Below are 24,603 nucleotides of genomic sequence, written 5' to 3'. Positions count from 1 at the left end.
GAGAAAATGAATGTCACATAATGGTTCAACCTCTGGCTGTGGAAAAGGGAAATGTATAATATATATATATATATATATATATATATATATATATATATATATATATATATATATATATATATATATATATATACATCATACAAAGCTCCAACAGCCAGGATCGAACCTGGGACCCCTTGTGCAAAAGGCAGGCATGCTAACCGCTAGGCTAAGGGACTGTATAATAGGAAACAACTATTCGAAATACTAAGTACTCGAATACCCTTCGTCTCACGATGGTGAGCAACGGGGTCTATCGGTTGTTTCCGAACAGAACACATAGCCAGCTGATAGCGTTTTACCGAACCTGACTGTACAACGCGGAGTTATATGAATACGAATAAAGTGTATATTAACGCGCACCTTCATAGAGCATACAAAGCTCCATCAGCCAGGATCGAACCTGGGACCCCTTGTGCAAGAGGCAGGCATGCTAACCGCTAGGCTGAGGGACTGGATAATAGGAAACAACTATTCGAATTACTAAGTACTCGAATACCCTTCGTCTCACAATGGTGAGCAACGGGGTCTATCGGTTGTTTCCGAACAGAACACATAGCCAGCTGATGTTATACAGTTCTATGAAGGTTCGCGTTAATGTACACTTTATTCGTATTCATATAACTCCGCGTTGTACAGTCAGGTTCGGTAAAACGCTATCAGCTGGCTATGTGTTCTGTTCGGAAACAACCGATAGACCCCGTTGCTCACCATTGTGAGACGAAGGGTATTCGAGTACTTAGTAATTCGAATAGTTGTTTCCTATTATACAGTCCCTTAGCCTAGCGGTTAGCATGCCTGCCTCTTGCACAAGGGGTCCCAGGTTCGATCCCTAGGGTACGGGAGAAGGAATCTACCTCCGTATTCTCTGCGTGTCGTACAAGACGACGAATGTGGGCGGGAGTTTGGGGCTGGAAACCCTCCTCGACTGGGGTGTCTAAATGTGTGTGGATGTAACCAAGAGGAGGAGGAGGAGGAGAGAGAGAGAGAGAGAGAGAGAGAGAGAGAGAGAGAGAGAGAGAGAGAGAGAGAGAGAGAGAGAGAGGTAGTATGTTTGAGGAAAGAGACCTGGAAGCTCTGGCTCCTGAGTGAAACAAAGCTCAAGGTTAAAGGGGAAAAATGGCTCATCAAGTCTTAGGAATAATGTCAGGGGTTGGTTAGAGGACAAGAGGTAAGGAAGTAGTAGCACTACTCCTCAAGCACAAGTTGTGGGAGTGTGCGATATAGTGTAAGGAAGTAAATTCTAGATTGGTGTGGGTAAAACTGAAAGTGGATGGCGAGATGTGGGTGATTATGGGTGCCTATGCACCTGGCCATAAGAAGAAAGATCATGAGAAGCGTTTTGGGAGCAGCTAAGTGAGTGTGTCAGCACTTTTGACGTACGAGACCGTGTATTAGTGATGGGTGATTTAAACGCGAAGGTAAGTAATGTGGCGGCTGAGGGTTTAATTGTTAAGTATGGGATATTCAACGTTATAAATGAAAATATTCCCGATATTCCCGTTTGTTCCATTGTCTTTCGCACATCATTTACCTCCTTCCAAAACATCCTTTTATTCTCCCTAAAGTTTAACGATACTCTCTCACCCCAACTCTCATTTGCCCTCTTTTTCAACTCTCGCGCCTTTCTCTTGATCTGTCGCTTTCTGTTATACATCTCCCAATCATTTGCACTCCTTCCTGTGCGTACCGCCCAAACACTTCTCTTTTCTCTTTCACTAGCAACTTTATCCCTCTACTCATTACCCTTTCTAATTTTCCAACGTTCGACCTTTCTTATGTCATACGCATCTCTTGCACATGCCACTGCTTCCCTGAATACCTCCCACTCCGCTCACTTCATTTATTCTCACCTTTTACCATTCTGTACTCAATCTCTTCTGGTATATCTTCATACACGTCTCCTTTCGAAGCACTTACTCTTACCACTATCTTTATACCCCAACTTTGTCTCCTTTTTGAAAACCTCTACAAATGTGATCAGACATCCCTCCAGCTGCCCCTCTCAGCACATTAACATCCAAAAGTCCCCCTTTTACCCGACTATCAATTAATACGTAATCTAATAATGCCCGTTGAACATCTCTCCTTCTCACATAAGTATAATTGTTTATGACTGTCTTTTTAAAGCAGGTATTCCCAATCACCAGTCTTTTTTCAGCACACAACACTACAAGCTCTTCACCATTTCCCTTCATAACTGAATACCCATGTACACCAATTAAACCCTCAACCGCCACATTACTTACCTTCGCATTTAAATCACCCATCACTAATACCTGGTCTCGTACACCAAAACTGCTGATACTCTCAGCTGCTCCCAAAACACTTGCCTCTCATGATCTTTCTTCTCATGGCCAGGAGCATAAGCAGCAATAGTCACCCATCTCTCGCCATCCACTTTCAATTTTACCCACATCAGTTTAGAATATACTTTCTTGCACTCCATCGACCAATCCCTAGAAGAGGATGCAGAGATGAATTGACTGTGGACCGACTCCCACACTCAGGATTCGAACCTGTTCTGGAAGGATGAACAGCTGAGTTGACTTTGGACCGACTGCCGCAACCTAGATTCGAACCTATGCATTCGAGCCCGGACGGCCCGCGAATGCATCAAGGTCACCAACGGTAACCTCTATGCCAGGGAAGCCCATTGAGTGCTCCCCTTCTGACAGTACCCACAGTTTTCTTTTTTCTTCCTTACTTTTATCACATTTTTACCTCACATTCCACTCTCCCATATGAACCCACAACTCCCCTCGATAGTGGGTGAAGGCTCTTGCCCGTCCTGGTCACAAGCAACCCGTGGAGAACGGTCTCAGGTCTGGGGTCCCCAACCACAACCCTGCTGGTTAGCAGAAGGGGCAGAGACGCCCATCCTCATGAGGCTGACTCGCTCTCCTACAGCCTCGTTCTCAGTCTAACATTGCATGTCTCAGCATCAACATCGGGGGAAAAATAATCAGTTTTCTAAGTGTCTCGTATAACGTATAAGGACGCCAGATCACGGACGCTAGAGGTTAATTATAACGAGAGAAAAGCATCTGTAAAACGATGACTGAAGTCTTACGTTCAGTGACGATAGGGACTTGTTAAGGCACCTTTTGTGACCGTTGGATGAAGTGCTTACGTCATCGTCACCTAAGGTAGGTCTGTTTGATGAGGTGGGTACTTTCTGGCTTATGGTAACTGCCATTGTGTTCCCTAGTAGACTGTCTTACGTTGGTTCAGGTTGGAACGTTGTGGAAATTATGACAATTTTGTTAATTTCTGTCCCCCTGCCATTAATGTATTATCATATTTCTATTTTTCTGCTACAACAACAACAACAGCAGCTACTACTACTACTACTACTGCTACTACTACGACTACTACTACCTCCATCACTCCCACTGCTGCTACTTCTATTACTTCAACTACTACTACTACTACCCACCACTCCCGCTACTGCTACTTCTACTACTATACTACTACTACTACTACTACTACTATTGTCCACCTCTCCCACTACTTCAACTACTTCTACTACTACTACTACTACTACTGCTACTACTACTACTACTACTACTACTACTACTACTACTGCTACTACTACTACTACTACTACTACTTTTACTACTACTACTACTACTACTTCTACTACTACTACAACTACTACTACTACCCATCACTTCCAATACTGCTACTTCTACTGCTATAGTACTACTACCACTACTACTACTTCTACTTATACTACTGCTACTACTACTACCCACCACTTCCACTACCGCTACTACTACTACTGAAACTAGAGCCACATCTTTTACAACTACTTCCTCTAGTATTGGTTTTGCATCTTGAGCGCCTGTCTCTACACAATTTACCTGTGTCACCCCCTCGCTACAATACCTCCTCCTCCCCTCCACCTACAGGTACCTACGCCACAACAAGATCAGAGTGATCGATAACGGAGCCTTCCAGGAGCAACGCCGTCTGGTAGACCTGTAAGTAACATCATTGTTTTTCAGATAACCTCGTTATGTCCTCTTAGGTCTCGTGTTGTCTGTCCTTCCCATGTAGTCCCATGTACCCCATGTAGTTGCCACTTTTACTGCCACTACCACCACTACGGTAACTACTGTTTGTACTACTGCCACCACTGTGACTCTCATTTTTTTCCACGAACGCCACTATAACTACCATTTGAAGGATCAATACCACCACTGTAATTACCACTTTTCCCACGAACACCTCTGTAACTACCATTTGAACGACCATTAGCACCACTGTAACTACCTCTTTTCCTACGAACACCGCCGTAACTACCATTTGTACCACCACTACCAATACTGTAACGATCACTTTTACCATCAACAATACGGTAACCATGACTTGCATTAGCACCAATAGCGTAGCAACCACCACTACCACCACCACCACCCCTGCTGCTCCCACTTGTACCACTACCACCACCTTTGCAGCTCCCACTTGTACCACCACCACCACCACTGCTGCTCCCACTTGTACCACTACCACCACCTTTGCAGCTCCCACTTGTACCACTACCACCACCTTTGCAGCTCCCACTTGTACCACTACCACCACCTTTGCAGCTCCCACTTGTACCACTACCACCACCTTTGCAGCTCCCACTTGTACCACTACCACCACCACTGCAGCTCCCACTTGTACCACTACCACCACCTTTGCAGCTCCCACTTGTACCACTACCACCACCTTTGCAGCTCCCACTTGTACCACTACCACCACCACTGCAGCTCCCACTTGTACCACTACCACCACCACTGCAGCTCCCACTTGTACCACCACCACCACCACTGCTGCTCCCACTTGTACCACTACCACCACCTTTGCAGCTCCCACTTGTACCACCACCACCACCACTGCAGCTCCCACTTGTACCACTACCACCACCTTTGCAGCTCCCACTTGTACCACCACCACCACCCCTGCAGCTCCCACTTGTACCATTACCACCACCACTGCAGCTCCTACTTGTACCACTACCACCACCACTGCAGCTCCCACTTGTACCACCACCACCACCTTTGCAGCTCCCACTTGTACCACCACCACCACCACTGCAGCTCCCACTTGTACCACTACCACCACCACTGCAGCTCCCACTTGTACCACTACCACCACCACTGCAGCTCCCACTTGTACCACTACCACCACCACTGCAGCTCCCACTTGTACTACTACCACCACCTTTGCAGCTCCCACTTGTACCACTACCACCACCACTGCAGCTCCCACTTGTACCACTACCACCACCACTGCAGCTCCTACTTGTACCACCACCACCACCTTTGCAGCTCCCACTTGTACCACCACCACCACCACTGCAGCTCCCACTTGTACCACTACCACCACCTTTGCAGCTCCCACTTGTACCACCACCACCACCACTGCAGCTCCCACTTGTACCACTACCACCACCTTTGCAGCTCCCACTTGCACCACCACCACCACCCCTACCGCCACTGCATTATTAAGCTCCTTATGTGCATAGGTAACATTACAAGTCAAGACATCAGTTCAGTCAGCATTATCAGTTCTGCTTCGATTACTATCATTCTGCTTCTTGCTACTTCCCAGTATTCCTGTAGTCCTCAGACACACTCACCTAGAGCCATAGATACGCTCGAAAGCCTCAAAAGCCAATCAGCAACATCGTTACTCCCTTTCTTGAGAAATTCAACTGCAGTCCCGTCTACCTCAGCCGCTATGCCACACTTCATCTTACGCGTCTTTCATTACCTCTTCTCTTTTCACCAAAACACATGGCATGACTCTCTCGAATAACATATCTTCATGTCTCAAACTTCCCATCTAACACATTCAACAGTCCCTCAGGATACTCCATCCCCTTCTCACATCATCTATGGCTGTTTCTACTTCCTCGTCTACTTCCTTTACTGATGCTTCCATTTGTTCTCTTGTTCTCCACACACAGTTACCGCCTTTCAATTTTTTTTTTATTCTTTCCGCTTTGCCCCCTTTATCATCTTGACCTCTTGACGCTTCCTCATTTACCTCTCTCACTTATTAAGAACTTTTGTTCTTTTATTGACTTCCTCATCCCACCGCTCACTACCCTTTCTCACAAGCCTACATCCTAGCTTCCGCTTGCCACACACTTCTCACGCACTTGTCAGCACTGCCACCTTAAGTACCTCCTATTTCTTGCCCACTTTCTCAGTTTGGTTTCATTTCACCCTCTGTCATTCCTCTCTCAACTTCTGGTATCTTCTTGCCCGGTCTCCTTTTCAAGCTCACTTTCTTTCATTGCCTTCTTTGTTTCGACCCATAGAATGTCCTCTTCTAAAACCTCTATAGACCTTCACCCTCGCCACCACCACGAAGTGATAAGACATCTTACCAGCTGTCCCTCTCAGCACATTTACATTCAAAAGTCTCTCTTTAGCACGCCTATAATTAGTACATAACCCAGTAATAGTATCTTACCATCAACTCCAATGTTTACTTATTTAGGCCCCTCTTTTTAAGCCAGGTTTTTCCCTGTTACAGTCATTTTTCAACACACAACTCCACAAGTTGCTCGCCATTTCCGTTCAAGCGTAGGTTTTAAGATTTCTTATTTCAGGTCATTAACATGAAAATATATGATACGAATATATGATGTGTGGGAGGTTTAGTGATAAATGCCTTTGACTTTCTTACAACGGTCGTGAAGAATGATTATTCGACTGATCTAAATGACTTATATATCTATCTATCAATCTATCCATATATATATATATATATATATATATATATATATATATATATATATATATATATATATATATATATATATATATATATATATTCCTATGAGTCTACGGGGAAAATGAAACACGAAAAGTTCCCAAGTGCACTTTCGTGTAATAATCACATCATCAAGGGAGACACAGGAGAGAAATATAACAGTCAGTTGATATACATCGAGGAGACAAAGCTAGGACACCATTTGGTAAACATGTGATTGGTTTTGGACAATCACATGTTTACCAAATGGCGTCCTAGCTTAGTCTCCTCGATGTATATCAACTGACTGTTATATTTCTCTATTGTGTCTCCCCTGATGATATGACTATTACACGAAAGTGCACTTGGGAACTTTTCGTGTTTCATTTTCCCCGTGGACTCATAGGAATATCTTGATCACGCGCAAAATTGTGATCCTTCCCAATATATATATATATATATATATATATATATATATATATATATATATATATATATATATATATATATATATATATATATTATCCCTGGGGATTGGGGAGAAAGAATACTTCCCACGTATTCCCTGCGTGTCGTAGAAGGCGACTAAAAGGGAAGGGAGCGGGTGGCTGGAAATCCTCCCCTCTCATTTTTTTTTAATTTTCCAAAAGAAGGAACAGAGAAGGGGGCCAAGTGAGGATATTCCCTCAAAGGCCCAGTCCTCTGTTCTTGGCGCTACCTCGCTAATGCGGGAAATGGCGAATAGTATGAAAGAAAGAAAGATATATATATATATATATATATATATATATATATATATATATATATATATATATATATATATGTTCGCTGATGATACAGCGCTGGTGGCTGATTCATGTGAGAAACTGCAGAAGCTGGTGACTGAGTTTGGAAAAGTGTGTGGAAGAAGAAAGTTAAGAGTAAATGTGAATAAGAGCAAGGTTATTAGGTACAGTAGGGTTGAGGGTCAAGTCAATTGGGAGGTGAGTTTGAATGGAGAAAAACTGGAGGAAGTGAAGTGTTTTAGATATCTGTGAGTGGATCTGGCAGCGGATGGAACCATGGAAGCGGAAGTGGATCATAGGGTGGGGGAGGGGGCGAAAATCCTGGGGGCCTTGAAAAATGTGTGGAAGTCGAGAACATTATCTCGGAAAGCAAAAATGGGTATGTTTGAAGGAATAGTGGTTCCAACAATGTTGTATGGTTGCGAGGCGTGGGCTATGGATAGAGTTGTGCGCAGGAGGATGGATGTGCTGGAAATGAGATGTTTGAGGACAATGAGTGGTGTGAGGTGGTTTGATCGAGTGAGTAACGTAAGGGTAAGAGAGATGTGTGGAAATAAAAAGAGCGTGGTTGAGAGAGCAGAAGAGGGTGTTTTGAAGTGGTTTGGGCACATGGAGAGGATGAGTGAGGAAAGATTGACCAAGAGGATATATGTGTCGGAGGTGGAGGGAAGAAGGAGAAGAGGGAGACCAAATTGGAGGTGGAAAGATGGAGTGAAAAAGATTTTGTGTGATCGGGGCCTGAACATGCAGGAGGGTGAAAGGAGGGCAAGGAATAGAGTGAATTGGAGCGATGTGGTATACCGGGGTTGACGTGCTGTCAGTGGATTGAAGCAAGGCATGTGAAGCGTCTGGGGTAAACCATGGAAAGCTGTGTAGGTATGTATATTTGCGTGTGTGGACGCATGTATATACATGTGTATTGGGGGGGGTTGGGCCATTTCTTTCGTCTGTTTCCTTGCGCTACCTCGCAAACGCGGGAGACAGCGACAAAGTATAATAAAAAAAAAATATATATATATATATGTATATATATATATATATATATATATATATATATATATATATATATATATATATATATATATATATATATATATATATATATATATTATCCCGAGGATAGGGGAGAATAGTTCCCACGTATTCCCTGCGTGTCGTAGAAGGCGACCAAAAGGGGAGGAAACGGGCGGCTGGAAATCCCCCCCCCCCCCCCCCACTCGTTTCTTTATTTTTCCAAAAAATAGGAACAGAGAAGGGTGCCAAGTGAGGATACTCCCTCAAAGGTTCAGTCCTTTGTTTTTAACGCTACTTCGCAAGTACGGGAAATGGCGAATATGTATGAAAGAAAATATATATATATATATATATATATATATATATATATATATATATATATATATATATATATATATATAGATAGATAGGTAGTATGTTTGAGGAAAGGAACCTGGATGTTTTGGCTCTGAGTGAAACGAAGCTCAAGGGTAAAGGGGAAGAGTGCTTTGGAAATGTCTGGGGAGTGAAGTCAGGGGTTAGTGAGAGGACAAGAGCAAGGGAAGGAGTAGCAATACTCCTGAAACAGGAGTTGTGGGAGTATGTGATAGAATGTAAGAAAGTAAATTCTCGATTAATATGGGTAAAATTGAAAGTTGATGGAGAGAGGTGGGTGATTATTGGTGCATATGCACCTGGGCATGAGAAGAAAGATCATGAGAGGCAAGTGTTTTGGGAGCAGCTAAATGAGTGTGTTAGCGGTTTTGATGCACGAGACCGGGTTATAGTGATGGGTGATTTGAATGCAAAGGTTAGTAATGTGGCAGTTGAGGGAATAATTGGTATGCATGGGGTGTTCAGTGTTGTAAATGGAAATGGTGAAGAGCTTGTAGATTTATGTGCTGAAAAAGGACTGATGATTGGGAATACCTGGTTTAAAAAGCGAGATATACATAAGTATACTTATGTAAGTAGGAGAGATGGCCAGAGAGCGTTATTGGATTACGTGTTAATTGACAGGCGTGCGAAAGAGAGACTTCTGGATGTCAATGTGCTGAGAGGTGCAACTGGAGGGATGTCTGATCATTATCTTGTGGAGGCTAAGGTGAAGATTAGTATGGGTTTTCAGAAAAGAAGAGAGAATGTTGGGGTGAAGAAGGTGGTGAGAGTAAGTGAGCTTGGGAAGGAGACCTGTGTGAAGAAGTATCTGGAGAGACTGTGTACAGAATGGAAAAAGGTGAGAACAATGGAAGTAAGGGGAGTGGGGGAGGAATGGGATGTATTTAGGGAATCAGTGATGGATTGCGCAAAAGATGCTTGTGGCATGAGAAGAGTGGGAGGTGGGCTGTTTAGAAAAGGTAGTGAGTGGTGGGATGAAGAAGTAAGAGTATTAGTGAAAGAGAAGAGAGAGGCATTTGGACGATTTTTGCAGGGAAAAAATGCAATTGAGTGGGAGAAGTATAAAAGAAAGAGACAGGAGGTCAAGAGAAAGGTGCAAGAGGTGAAAAAAAGGGCAAATGAGAGTTGGGGTGAGAGACTATCAGTAAATTTTAGGGAGAATAAAAGGATGTTCTGGAAGGAGGTAAATAGGGTGCGTAAGACAAGGGAGCAAATGGGAACTTCAGTGAAGGGCGTAAATGGGGAGGTGATAACAAGTAGTGGTGATGTGAGAAGGAGATGGAATGAGTATTTTGAAGGTTTGTTGAATGTGTCTGATGACAGAGTGGCAGATATAGGGTGTTTGGGTCGAGGTGGTGTGCAAAGTGAGAGGGTTAGGGAAAATGATTTGGTAAACAGAGAAGAGGTAGTAAAAGCTTTGCGGAAGATGAAAGCCGGCAAGGCAGCAGGTTTGGATGGTATTGCAGTGGAATTTATTAAAAAAGGGGTTGACTGTATTGTTGACTGGTTGGTAAGGTTATTTAATGTATGTATGACTCATGGTGAGGTGCCTGAGGATTGGCGGAATGCGTGCATAGTGCCATTGTACAAAGGCAAAGGGGATAAGAGTAAGTGCTCAAATTACAGAGGTATAAGTTTGTTGAGTATTCCTGGTAAATTATATGGGAGGGTACTGATTGAGAGGGTGAAGGCATGTACAGAGCATCAGATTGGGGAAGAGCAGTGTGGTTTCAGAAGTGGTAGAGGATGTGTGGATCAGGTGTTTGCTTTGAAGAATGTATGTGAGAAATACTTAGAAAAGCAAATGGATTTGTATGTAGCATTTATGGATCTGGAGAAGGCATATGATAGAGTTGATAGAGATGCTCTGTGGAAGGTATTAAGAATATATGGTGTGGGAGGCAAGTTGTTAGAAGCAGTGAAAAGTTTTTATCGAGGATGTAAGGCATGTGTACGTGTAGGAAGAGAGGAAAGTGATTGGTTCTCAGTGAATGTAGGTTTGCGGCAGGGGTGTGTGATGTCTCCATGGTTGTTTAATTTGTTTATGGATGGGGTTGTTAGGGAGGTAAATGCAAGAGTTTTGGAAAGAGGGGCAAGTATGAAGTCTGTTGGGGATGAGAGAGCTTGGGAAGTGAGTCAGTTGTTGTTCGCTGATGATACAGCGCTGGTGGCGGATTCATGTGAGAAACTGCAGAAGCTGGTGACGGAGTTTGGTAAAGTGTGTGGAAGAAGAAAGTTAAGAGTAAATGTGAATAAGAGCAAGGTTATTAGGTACAGTAGGGTTGAGGGTCAAGTCAATTGGGAGGTGAGTTTGAATGGAGAAAAACTGGAGGAAGTGAAGTGTTTTAGATATCTGGGAGTGGATCTGTCAGCGGATGGAACCATGGAAGCGGAAGTGGATCATAGGGTGGGGGCGGGGGCGAAAATTTTGGGAGCCTTGAAAAATGTGTGGAAGTCGAGAACATTATCCCGGAAAGCAAAAATGGGTATGTTTGAAGGAATAGTGGTTCCAACAATGTTGTATGGTTGCGAGGCGTGGGCTATGGATAGAGTTGTGCGCAGGAGGATGGATGTGCTGGAAATGAGATGTTTGAGGACAATGTGTGGTGTGAGGTGGTTTGATCGAGTAAGTAACGTAAGGGTAAGAGAGATGTGTGGAAATAAAAAGAGCGTGGTTGAGAGAGCAGAAGAGGGTGTTTTGAAATGGTTTGGGCACATGGAGAGAATGAGTGAGGAAAGATTGACCAAGAGGATATATGTGTCGGAGGTGGAGGGAACGAGGAGAAGAGGGAGACCAAATTGGAGGTGGAAAGATGGAGTGAAAAGGATTTTGTGTCATCGGGGCCTGAACATGCAGGAGGGTGAAAGGAGGGCAAGAAATAGAGCGAATTGGAGTGATGTGGTATACAGGGGTTGACGTGCTGTCAGTGGATTGAATCAAGGCATGTGAAGCGTCCGGGGTAAACCATGGAAAGCTGTGTAGGTATGTATATTTGCGTGTGTGGACGTGTGTATGTACATGTGTATGGGGGGGGGTTGGGCCATTTCTTTCGTCTGTTTCCTTGCGCTACCTCGCAAACGCGGGAGACAGCGACAAAGTATAAAAAAAAAAAAAAATATATATATATTCAGTGCTTCTAACAATTTGCCTCCCACACCATATATTCTTGATACCTTCCACAGAGCATCTCTATCAACTCTATATGCCTTCTCCAGATCCATAAATGCTACATACAAATCCATTTGCATTTCGAAGTATTTCTCACATACATTCTTCACAGCAAACACCTGATCCACACATCCTCTACCACTTCTGAAACCCCACTGCTCTTCCCCAGTCTGATGCTCTGTACATGCCTTCACCCTCTCAATCAATACCCTCCCATATAATTTCCTAGGAATACCCAACAAACTTATACCTATTTAATTTGAGCACTCACCTTTGTCCCCTTTGCCTTTGTACAATGGCACTATGCAAGCATTCCGTCAATCCTCAGGTTCCTCACCAGTGAAAAGTTTCTATCGAGGATGTAAGGCATGTGTACGTGTAGGAAGAGAGGAAAGTGATTGGTTCTCAGTGAATGTAGGTTTACGGCAGGGGTGTGTGATATCTCCATGGATGTTTAATTTGTTAATGGATGGGATTGTTAGGGAGGTGAATGCAAGAGTTTTGGAAAGAGGGGCAAGTATGCAGTCTGTTGTGGATGAGAGAGCTTGGGAAGTGAGTCAGTTGTTGTTCGCTAATGATACATCGCTGGTGGCTGATTCATGTGAGAAACTGCAGAAGCTGGTGACTGAGTTTGGTAAAGTGTGTGAAAGAAGAACGTTGAGAGTAAATGTGAAGAAGAGCAAGGTTATTAGGTACAGTAGGGTTGAGGGTCAAGTCAATTGCGAGGTAAGTTTAAATGGAGAAAAACTGGAGGAAGTGAAGTGTTTTAGATAACTGGGAATGGATTTGGCAGTGGATGGAACCATGGAAGCGGAAGTGAATCATAGGTTGGGGGAGGGGGCGAAAATTCTGGGAGCGTTGAAGAGTGTGTGGAAGTCGAGAACATTATCTCGGAAAGCAAAAATGGGTATGTTTGAAGGAATAGTGGTTCCAACAATGTTGTATTTGTACGAGGCGTGGGCTATGGATAGAATTGTGCGCAGGAAGGTAGATGTGCTGGAAATGAGATGTTTGAGGACAATATGTGGTGTGAGGTGGTTTGATCGAGTAAGTAATGAAAGGGTAAGAGAGATGTGTGGTAATAAAGAGTGTGGTTGAGAGAGCAGACGAGGGTGTTTTGAAATGGTTTGGTCACATGGAGAGAATGAGTGAGGAAAGATTGACCAAGAGGATATATGTGTCAGAGGTGGAGGGAACGAGGAGAAGAGGAAGACCAAATTGGATGTGGAAAGATGGAGGGAAAAAGATTTTGAGTGATCGGGGCCTGAACATGCAGGATTGTGAAAGGCGTGCAAGGAATAGAGTGAATTGGAACGATGTGGTGTACCTGGGAGGACGTGCTGTCGATGGATTGAAACCAGGGCATGTGAAGCGTCTGGGGTAAACCATGGAAAGTTCTGTGGAGCCTGGATGTGGAAAGGGAGCTGTGGTTTCGGTGCATTATTACATAACAGCTGGAGACTAAGTGTGAATGAATGGGGCCTTTGTTGTCTTTTTTTAGCACTACCTTGCACACATGAGGGGGGGGAGGGGGTTGTTATTACATGTGTGGCGAGGTGGCGATGGAAATGAATGAAGGCAGACAGTATGAATTATGTACATGTGTATATATGTATATGTCTGTTTGTGTATATATATGTATACGTTGAGATGTATAGGTATGTATATTTGCGTGTGTGGACGTGTATGTATATACATGTGTATGTGGGTGGGTTGGGCCATTCTTTCGTCTGTTTCCTTGTGCTACCTCGCTAACGCGGGAGACAGCGTCAAAGCAAAATGAATAAATATAAACTAAATAGATAAATATATATATATGTATATATATATATATATATATATATATATATATATATATATATATATATATATATATATATATATATATATATATATATATTCTTGTTCCCTCAACTTCTGACACATACATCCCTATTCATTCTATCCATAAGTTCAAACCATTTCAGCACACCCTCCTCAGCTCTGTCAACCACACTCTTTTTATTAAGACACTTCTCCCACCTTTTCATCTCTAGCTCCCTAGGGTAGGGGAGAAAGAATTCTCAACATATTTCTTTGATGTCTTAAAAGGTAAATAATGGGAGCAGGTGCAGGGGCCTGGAAACTTTTCCCTCCCTGTATTTCAGTTTCTAAAAAATGGAATGTAAGAAGGAACTAGGGAGTGCTGTCTTTTGTTATATTATTATTATTGTTTATTATTATTATTATTATTATTATTATTATTATTATTATTATTATATCCCTGGGGTTAGGGGTTTAAGAATACTTCCCACGTATTCCCTGCGTGTCGTAGAAGGCGACTAAAAGGGGAGGGAGCGGGGGGCTGGAATTCCTCCCCTCTCGTTTTTTTTTTTTTTTTTTAAATTTTCCAAAAGAAGGAACAGAGGGGGGCCAGGTGAGGATATTCCAAAAAAGGCCCAGTCCTCTGTTCTTAGCGCTACCTCGCTAATGCGGGAAATGGCGAATAGTTTAAAAAAAAAAATATATATATATATATATATATATATATATATATATATATATATATATATATATGTATATACTTCATTATTGATGTATAATTATGTATATTTGTCCATGTAAACGATATGCATATTTCTCGACCATTTTTCTTTTCGTCTTTCAGTGAGTTGAACTACAACAGGATCCAGTACCTCCAACCTGACGCCCTCCTCGGTCTCACTCATCTCGTCAATCTGTAAGTAGACGACGAACAGGTCAATATGTAAGTAGACGACGAACTCTAATGTTCATGACCACGTCATTTGACCCCTGAAAACAGCGACTCGAGCCTTGAGTATGATGATGTGACCTTCCACCTGACATTTAAGGGTCAAGTGAAGGCTTTGACCCTGCCATTACACTGCAATATAATGGTGTTAATATGATATTCTTAATAGGAAGTTCCCGTTAGTGAATATGAACGTAAATGTTTGATGTTGTTTCAACAATTTCTGGCTGCAATCTGGTGGTTCTGATACTTCAGGAGTTTTAATGAAAATCAGCGACATTATATATATATATATATATATATATATATATATATATATATATATATATATATATATATATATATATTGTGTCTAGTTTTCTTGCTGCGAGACAGGAAACTTCTCTTCTTTATAATCTCTCTCTCTCTCTCTCTCTCTCTGTCTCTCTCTCTCTCTCTCTCTCTCTCTCTCTCTCTCTCTCTCTCTCTCTCAGACATCTCTTGTCTCCTACCAGCTCTCATTTTGCGTCCTTTCCCTGACAGGAACCTGGCAGGCAACCCTCTGGTGGTGGTGGCGAGCAACACCCTGAAGTACCTGCCTTCCCTTGATTCACTGTGAGTAGACATATGTTATTCATGCTCAGATTACACTCCACGCGCAGCTTGCACGGACTCTCTTGTTTTCGAAAAAGGATGTTGGATTCACCTTCAGATGGCTGGTTGGACGAGTTGTATGGGGTGGAGGAGGGGTTAGGGTTATCGTATGTCAGGCTCATTAAAGCTGTCAGCCTTCGGTGTTATATTAGTAATACTGGAACTCTGTCGTGGAAAATGGTCTTGAGTTAGTTATAAACCATACCAAATCATCTTTGAACTATAAACAAACTTAAAATCTAGCGCAACTTCTGAAGGCATTCAAGGTAATCTTGAGACCACACATACTCACTCTCACTGCGTATATGGTCCTTGTATTTTCACGTGGCTGGTTGGTTATTTTGGCTTAACGCCTTTTTGAAATCTACGGTCATTATGGCCGTCAAGGTACAGTGATAACCACCACATGAATAATCTTCAGCAACTTCTTCGTGTTTTAACGTTATGGTATTAAGACCAGACACCTTGCCACGCGTACTGCTGTTGTCTCTTCGGAGAAAACTGGATCTCATTTTCCTTCAGAGGGTTAGGGGTGCCTCCAGCTAGCTGGCCATTGGCCTTTGGTCTCAGGCTATCTAAGTAGACGCTCCAACAACAAATTCTTGTTACCTTGCTTCCGAGAACGACAGAGTGACATTATCAAGTGGTATAACCACTTTCTCTTCAACAGAATTGGAAACATACGGAACGATATACCAGCTAGAGTAGTTGCAGGCAATAACATGCATACGTTTGATCATAGCCTTGCTAAATGTTTTCTTCAAATCCACGATTAGAATGATTTTCACCTCCTTAGCCACACGACAAGTTTACAGGTCTTTCTGTTGGAGAAATCTGCAGTCATTTCCAACTATCAGCGACTTTCTGAAATCTTCGACTATTACAAACAGGCTCGTTAGGAACCATTGGTCTGTTCCTGTTTGAATTCAGTTGTATAAGCGTTGGTAATGTATAGGCGACATGGTTTCTTATAAAGCAGCCTTAACATTTCTATATACAATGGTAATAAACAGAGGTTGAGAAACAGACACACTTACATGCAGACGTACACTTGCCCAGGATATGCGTTGCAAAACATTCATTTATGATAAACTTAGCCGCTTTTTCCCTGACTTCATTTTTCCTTTATATTTTTTATTTTCGTATGTACCTGAGGAACATGTTTAAAAATCCTCCCAGATCTGGGAAACATGATTTTCATCCCTACGAAGCAGGGAAAAAGGTGTTATAACTCCATCTTCCCAGATTATCATCGAGTTGATAGTTGCGTCTGCAGTATTCATTTGTTATTCATAATTGTGATGATGTAGAAATGAAAACAGCCTCAAACATGTTATGCATGACGCTTTTTTTTTTTTTTCTGAAAACGCCTTTTATAGCGACCTAATCTGAATCTTTTTTTTTTTTTTTAATGGCCATGTCTATTGCTGCAGTGGACTTGTAGTTCCCAGAACGTCGACTCTTTTATACAATACATAATGTTTTCTCTTCTCTTTTGTCCCTCAGGCGTATGAAACACATGGAGCTGAGCACAGACCTCCTGCTGAACATGTCTTCCCACCTCACGTCCAAATTCTCTCACGCGTAAGTGATGTCTTTGTATCACCATGGTGTGTGTGTGTGTGTGTGTGTGTGTGTGTGTTTGAAAGTACCAATCTGTGATTACTCATTTGTACTATACTTCATATTGTATTTCATGTTATGTCATTTGGTTATACTTTCCCTTCATCTTTTGAAGAACTTCACTCTCTACGTCATCAGTTTGGTTTAGAAACTTAAAACCTTTGACCTGGTTACCCCCCACTCGTCTATCTTCCAATGTGAGCAAGTTTAAGGCCTGTAGCCTTTCCCTGTAACTCAGCTTTCTTGATTCTGGTCAAATCTACGTTGCCATCCTTTAAAACCTTCTCTATTAGCAGTTTGTGTTCTTTAGGTGCGATGACCAAACTTGAGAATGTCCATTTCAGTTTTGGCCTTACGTAGGATATAAGAAGCTTGCTACATGTGCTCTTATCCATACGCTTGAAACCTATTCTGAAATGTGCCGGCAGACAGGTTTGTCTCCTTAACTATTCTCTTTAATGTGGGACTCATGCGACAGGTTATGATGGCGGCTCCCGCGTCCTTTTCACGCAAAGATTCCTAACACGTATTCCATGCCAGATGATAAATCATTTTGAGGCCTTCTTCCACTTTATACCATCCTCCTCACTCTACAATTACTCGGGGTGAATTTCACTAACCATGAATCAGACCAACTTTGAAGTCTGTAAAAGTTCCCTTGTAAGCTGATGCAGTCCTCCTGACTTTTCACTTCCCACATATGACCTTTACATCATCAGTAAGCATATTCAGGTAGGAATATCTGTGTGTGTGTGTGTGTGTGTGTGTGTGTGTGTGTGTGTGTGTGTGTGTGTGTGTGTTCTCATGGTGAGTTTAGAGTCAGACATCAGCAAGCTTGTATCACTGTCAGTGAACGAGAAGGTATATGATTTCGCCGAGGAGCTTCTCACTTCGAAGTAGAGTGTGTGTCTTAGGGTCGCTAATCACCACACCACGGGTATCCGTGGTGTGGTGATTACTGTCGCTGACCACGATTCCAACACGGAGCCGCCCAGGTTCCAGTCCTGTGCGTGGCAGTGTAGCCACAGTTACCCCTGGTATTCATCCTCCCCTTGGATCTGGTCGATAAGTTTGTACATGGCTAGGTTGAGACGTGTATGTATCTATACATATGAGGGTAAGGACGTGGTGAATGTACAAGGTTAAGGGAGGAGGGGGCCACTTGAGTGTAAAAGTCCCTCCCTGTAACACTCACACGTGTAAAACTCCCTCCTCGTAATACCTACACGAGTGTAAAACTCTTTCCCTCTAACCCACAAATGATAATCACACACACACACACAAACAAACACACATACGAAGAATTTGAGCTGCAAATGGTAAATGGAACATGCTTGCGCGTGATAATCTCTGGCGACCTAAAGCCATGTAAGCAGTGCAGAAAAGCAGCAGTAAGAGGGAGCAAAATCTTGAGATCCATAGGAAGGGCTTCTGAATTTTAGCTTAGGAAAATCATCCTCAGTTTTTCGGGTTTTTTTGATGCGTCCTTATCTTTAATACTACGCTCGGTTGTGGTCACCCTCTTTGAAATAACACATAGAATGGAAAAAGTCGAGCTAACAAGATGAATGAGAATGGAATCCAGTGAGACTCGACTAAACGACTCGAATCTCTATAGTTCAGAAAAGAGAAGGTTAATATGTGATCAAATAAACTATTCGAAGTAATCAGTGGCTTCGATGATTTCAATTTAACAAGCTACGTAAGGCTTGATTCGTCTGATTTCAGTCGTAAGCAATGGGCACAAAGTCGTCTAATTTCAGTCGTAAGTTATGGCCACAAAGTTGTAAGCTAACATTTTCCCTGGAATGAAACGAAGTACTTTTCTTCAACAGCATTCTTAACATATGGAATGATTTACCAAACTGAATGGTTGACAGTTGTCTTGTACATACGTAGACTCTGTCAACAAAGCGACTGACAAACACAGGAAATAAAGCGCTATCTGTGGGTTCAAATTTCGTTATCGGTATAGACAAAAGAAATTACAAGGAATGTGTGACCTGAAATATTAGATGAAAGGACAGTGATATGGACAACGGATTCAAGTTAGACATATTTAGTTATTTACAAGGCTCTATGAGATGCTCAGCCAAGTTCATTTCGTATGCGGTATGTAAAAGCTTTGCATAATTCAGGCGAAGATGAAGGAACAGTGATTATGGAAGGTGGTAAAGGTGGTGGCCTCATTTGTGGTGAACGAGGCAGATTACGATTGCAAAATGCTTGATATGCTAAGTGACAGGGTAGCATATGAAAAGAAACATGTCGGTTACTCTGAAACAGAGGCTGAGAATATCAGTCTTAAGATAAGAAAGTTTCTACTGAGGATGAGTGGTGGAAAGCTGCTGAACTGTTAGAAGAAAATCCATGGCTACCTAGCATGAGAAGACTTCTTAAGATTCACAAATCCGTTATTTCAATTCGACCAGTCATGTCAATCATCGTTAGGGCCCCACGCAGATTAGCCAAATGACTGGCTAATGCAGTGTCAACAGCACTAAGGTCAAGTGGTGAGGCCTACTTTAAAAGTGAATCGCATCCGGTAAGTTAACTAAACAACGTTAATATCAAGAACCAGAGGATAGTAACGTAGCAGTGGATGATGCTTTGCAAGCGGTGAGAAGGGCAATAGACACCCTTTCTAGATGGGGAATTGTCTTTACTCGTTAGATTAGACCGGTTTAATATTCAATTAGAAGACTTACAGGCAGAACACAGGGCTTGCCATGGATTCTCCTATCGGTACGGTAATGTCCTCAATATTTATGGAAATATTAGAGAAAGACAGTATCAGTAGGATCATGGCCAGAGGTACCACCTGGTACCGATATGCTGATGATATTCTAGCGGTAACTCCAAGGAAAATTGATATAAGGAAGAAAATTATAAACAGCTGAACAACGTAAGCGAGTCTCCAGTTCACCGTAGAGGAAAAGACGGAGGACTGCCGATTTTGAACTCGGTCATACGGAGAAGTGGACTGGGCCCGAATTTTTGTTCTCCATGTCTAGAAAGCCAACAAAGATGGACGATTATTCATTCATATTCTGTCTGCTCACAGTGAAAGGACAAAGTCCAGAGTATTGATTTTTTTTTTTTCTCAAGTCATAAGAATCTGAAGCCGGAAGTAATCAGAATTAGACATTGCACCTTCTATGGAAGTTGTCATAAAACTAGGCTATACCAAAGGACTAATCTTGAAACTGAAGAACAATGCGAAAAGAATGATGGAGATTCGTAGAGAAAACGGAGAAGAAAGCATCTCAACAGACAAGAAAAAATTCTTAGTTACTCTCATTTCGAAACAAGCTAAAATCATTGTTAGATTTCTCCTACACACAAACCTAGATATTGCTGGTGTGTTGCAGCCGTGAAAGTGTTGTGTATAGGATTACACTTGGCGGATATCCGAGCGCCTGTTATGGGGGAAACTGGAAGTGGGTTGGCGAAGAAAATGTTAGAATACAAGGCCGACTTAAGAAAAGACAGAATGTCCAATCAGGCTGAAGCATGAGTATTACACAAAGGAGTAAACAGATGAGGAAACTTGTAGAAACCACCCATATGAACGTGGAAACTTCCAGCAATATAAGATTTAGTGTCATTCAGTGGTCATGATTGGCGGCAAAAATTGTAGCCAATGGGTGGACATAAAGGGCGGAGCCACCAAGCCAGGTGGTCCACTCATGGAACGATACGTCGAGGTATCCAGTCTGTTGACTGACGCTTGCTTGCTTCCTGCATCTGTCATTGTGATGCACTTTCTGAGGAACACTTTTGTGAAGTTGAAACGTTAAAGTATGTCTCGGCTTCTTGGAATATATACACATATACATATATTTGTGTATGTTGGTAGCAGTTTTTCTTGTATTCTGTTAGAATGACCAGATTTCAGGTTTATTATTAGATTCTTTCAGTTTTTTCTTCAAGTCTTCTAATATCTCTTGTTACCTGGGTAGGGAAGTTGTGTAAGATATCCCCAAGGGTTGTTTCAACGTTTCGATTTGAATCCATCAAATCATCTTCAGGAGTGTGTGGAGGGGACAGTGGAGCAGCTGAAAATGAATGTGGATAGTTGGATGAGGTTGAGTAATACCTGGAGGCGGATGTGCAGTTAGTGCTGCACGCTCGTTGGCTGTAACGCGATGCTGGGGCGTGTAGCTGCAGTACCGTGTTGGCCCGGGTTTTGGTTATTGATTTTTGGTTGTATCATGATAGTGCTTCGACGCTATGTTGACGTGGCGTATTATTTACGACGTAGGATCCTTGTAGATTTGATAATTGTCTCCTGTGTGGGCAGTGTTATGCTTCATGATGACAACATAGTTCGGTGGAGCCTTCTTGTACATGTAGGGCATGTCTTCTAGATGGTTTACAGGAGGTGCTTCCCACGTAGGTCATGTTGAAAAGTTCAAAGTCACCTTATTGACATTGGAATACATAAACTTAGTTGAATTCTTGTAGTATGCCCGATTTTCTGTATAGCTGGTTGTTCATCATTAGGTTGTTTGCTTTTTTGTTGCTTGTCATGTAGATAACTGGCTTGACTATATTGTCATGCATTGGTTGGTTGATGTTTCTGGAGACAGTGTCTCGTAATACACGTTCAACAGCATACATGACAGATGATCATATTGTATGGGTGACCAAATTGTGCGATGACCTCACCCCCTGAGAGCGTCATATGTTTGTATCCACAGTAGACCTTGGGGGGACTGGATTTTGCAGACACTGTATATATATATATATATATATATATGTGTGTGTGTGTGTGTGTGTGTGTGTGAGGACACTCTTTCTGTGTGGGTCTGCGTTCAAAGACTCAGTATATTTTGAGATATTTGTAGAAATAATACACACACTCTCTCTCTCTCTCTCTCTCTCTCTCTCTCTCTCTCTCTCTCTCTCTCTCTCTCTCTCTCTCTCTCTCTCTCTCTCTCTCTCTCTTTCTCTCTCTCTAATGCATTTTTTTCTCTCTCTACAGATACTTCAAGAGGTTTCGTTACTGTGGCTACTTCCCTAAAGTGCCCGACTGCTGGCCCAAGACTGACGGTAAGTTTTACGGCGCTCGCTGGTGAGTCCTCAAGTTCAGGGATTACAACGAAAGCCGTGGTAGACGCTCCAACTTTAACGAAGCTTTTGTTTGTGAATTTCTGTTCGTTCCGCAAGACTGACGAGTTTGTGATGCACATCCTACCCTTCCTGTGGGCGTAGGAACAAAAGAAACTAAGGAATGCACGGAAGGTGCAGCATAGGGCTTCGGCGATGAAGTATACATACTGAGGAAAATGTTAACCAGGACTGGGAAGCTTTGAATGAGTTATTCAGCAACTTACGTCGTGAGTTAAATGTTTCCAGACTTTAATTAACGACTACCGGATTATGTTAACAAGACAGATAACGAGTGACTTATTAACAATAGGCAAATTAGGAGTCTTCAAGCATTTGAGGTAGAATATTATCTTCGTTACAATGCTTATATGTATTAAGTTAGGTGAGAATCACGTCTTAGCTCACTAATCTTACAAGTTAGGTAGAAATGCAACAGGGTGTGAGAGGAACTTTTCTGTCAAAGTTTACATTTGTTTTGTTTAGTATTAACAGGCTCTTATATTTATTCTGGATATATATATATATATATATATATATATATATATATATATATATATATATATATATATATATATATATATATATATATATAATTTTTTCATTCATAATCGCCATTTCTCGCATTAGCGAGGTAGCGTTAAGATCAGAGGACTGAGCCTTAGAGTGAACATCCTCACTTGGCCCCCTTCTTTCTTCAATCTTTTGGAAAATTAAAAATGAGAGGGAAGGATTTCCAGCCCATCGCTCCCTTCCCTTTTAGTCGACTTATGCGACAAGCAGGAAATGCGTAGAAATACGTATGGAAGAAGAAAGCTGTGAGTAAATGTGACTAAGAGCAAGGTTATTAGGTACAGTAGGGTTGAGGGACAAGTTAATTGGGAAGTAAGTTTGAATGGAGAAAAACTGGATGAAGTAAAGTGTTTTAGATATCTGGGGGTGGATTTTGCAGCAGATAGAACCATGGAAGCGGAAGTGAGTCACAGGGTGGGGGAGGGGGCGAAGGGTCTGGGAGCGTTGAAGAATGTGTGGAAGGCGAGAACGTTATCTCGGAAAGCAAAAATGGGTATGTTTGAAGGAATATTAGTTCCAACAATGTAATTTGGTTGCGAGGCGTGGGCTATAGATAGGTTTGTGCGGATAAGGGTATATGTATTGGAAATGAAATGTTTGAGGACAATATGTGGTGTGATGTGGTTTGATCGAGTAAGTAATGAAAGGTATAAGAGAGATGTGTGGTATTATAAAGTGTGGTTGAGAGAGCAGAAAAGGGTGTATTAAAATGGTTTGGTCACATGGAGAGAATGAGTGAGGAAAGATTGACAAAAAGGATATGTGTCAGGGGTGAAGGGAACGAGGAGAAGTGGGAAACCAAATTGGAGGTGGAAGGATGGAGTGAAAAAGATTTTGAGCGATCGGGGCCTGAACATACAGGAGGGCGAAAAGCGTGCAAGGAATAGAGTGAATTGGAACGATGTGGTATACCGGGGTCGACGTGCTGTCATTGGATTGAACCAGGGAATGTGAAACGTCTGGGGTAAACAATGGAAAGTTTTGTGGGGCCTGGATGTGGAAAGAGAGCTGTTGTTTCGGTGCATTACACATGACAGCTAGAGACATGAGTTTGAATGAATGTGGCCTTTGTTGTCTTTCCCTAGCGCTACCTCGCGCGCGCGGGGGGAGGGAGGGGTGCTGTTTCATGTGTGGCGGGATTACGACAGGAATGGATGAAGGCATCAAGAATGAATCTGTACATGTATATATATGTATATGCTTGTGTATGTATTGGTATGTTTCCGTTGAAGTGTATAGGTGTGTATATGTGCGTGTGTGGGCGTTTATGTATGTACATCTGCATGTAAGTGGGTTGGGCCATTCTTTCGTCTGTTTCCTTGCGATACCTCGGTAACGCGGTGGACAGCGACTAAGTATGATATATAGAATAAATAGATGAATAAATGAATCGATAGATAATATATATGTTTTATTTATTTATTTTGCTTTGTCGCTGTCTCCCGCGTTAGCGAGGTAGCGCAAGGAAACAGACGAAAGAATGGCCCAACCCACCCACATACACATGTATATACATACACGTCCACACACGCAAATATACATACCTATACATCTCAACGTATACATGTATATATACACACACAGACATATACACATGTACATAATTCATATTGTCTGCCTTTATTCATTCCCATCGCCACCCTGCCACACATGAAATAACAACCCCTTCCTCCCTCATGTGTGCGAGGTAGGGGAGAAATAATTTTACCTCCTATTTCCTGCGTGCCGTCGAAGGCGACTGAATGGGGGAGGGAGGGGCTGGAAACAAA

The 24,603-nt window shown here is 42.3% G+C and overlaps 1 pseudogene; it reads left to right on the top strand.

Annotated features, from left to right (window-relative positions):
* The window catches only part of LOC139754819 (uncharacterized), a 539,145-nt pseudogene that overhangs the window by 488,331 nt on the left and 26,211 nt on the right, over positions 1–24,603 (top strand).

Source organism: Panulirus ornatus, chromosome 1, assembly GCF_036320965.1.
Source record: "Panulirus ornatus isolate Po-2019 chromosome 1, ASM3632096v1, whole genome shotgun sequence".
Classification (NCBI taxonomy): Eukaryota; Metazoa; Arthropoda; class Malacostraca; order Decapoda; family Palinuridae; genus Panulirus; species Panulirus ornatus.
Note: the sequence above shows the minus strand (reverse complement) of the source record. Positions and strands in the feature narration are given on the sequence as shown.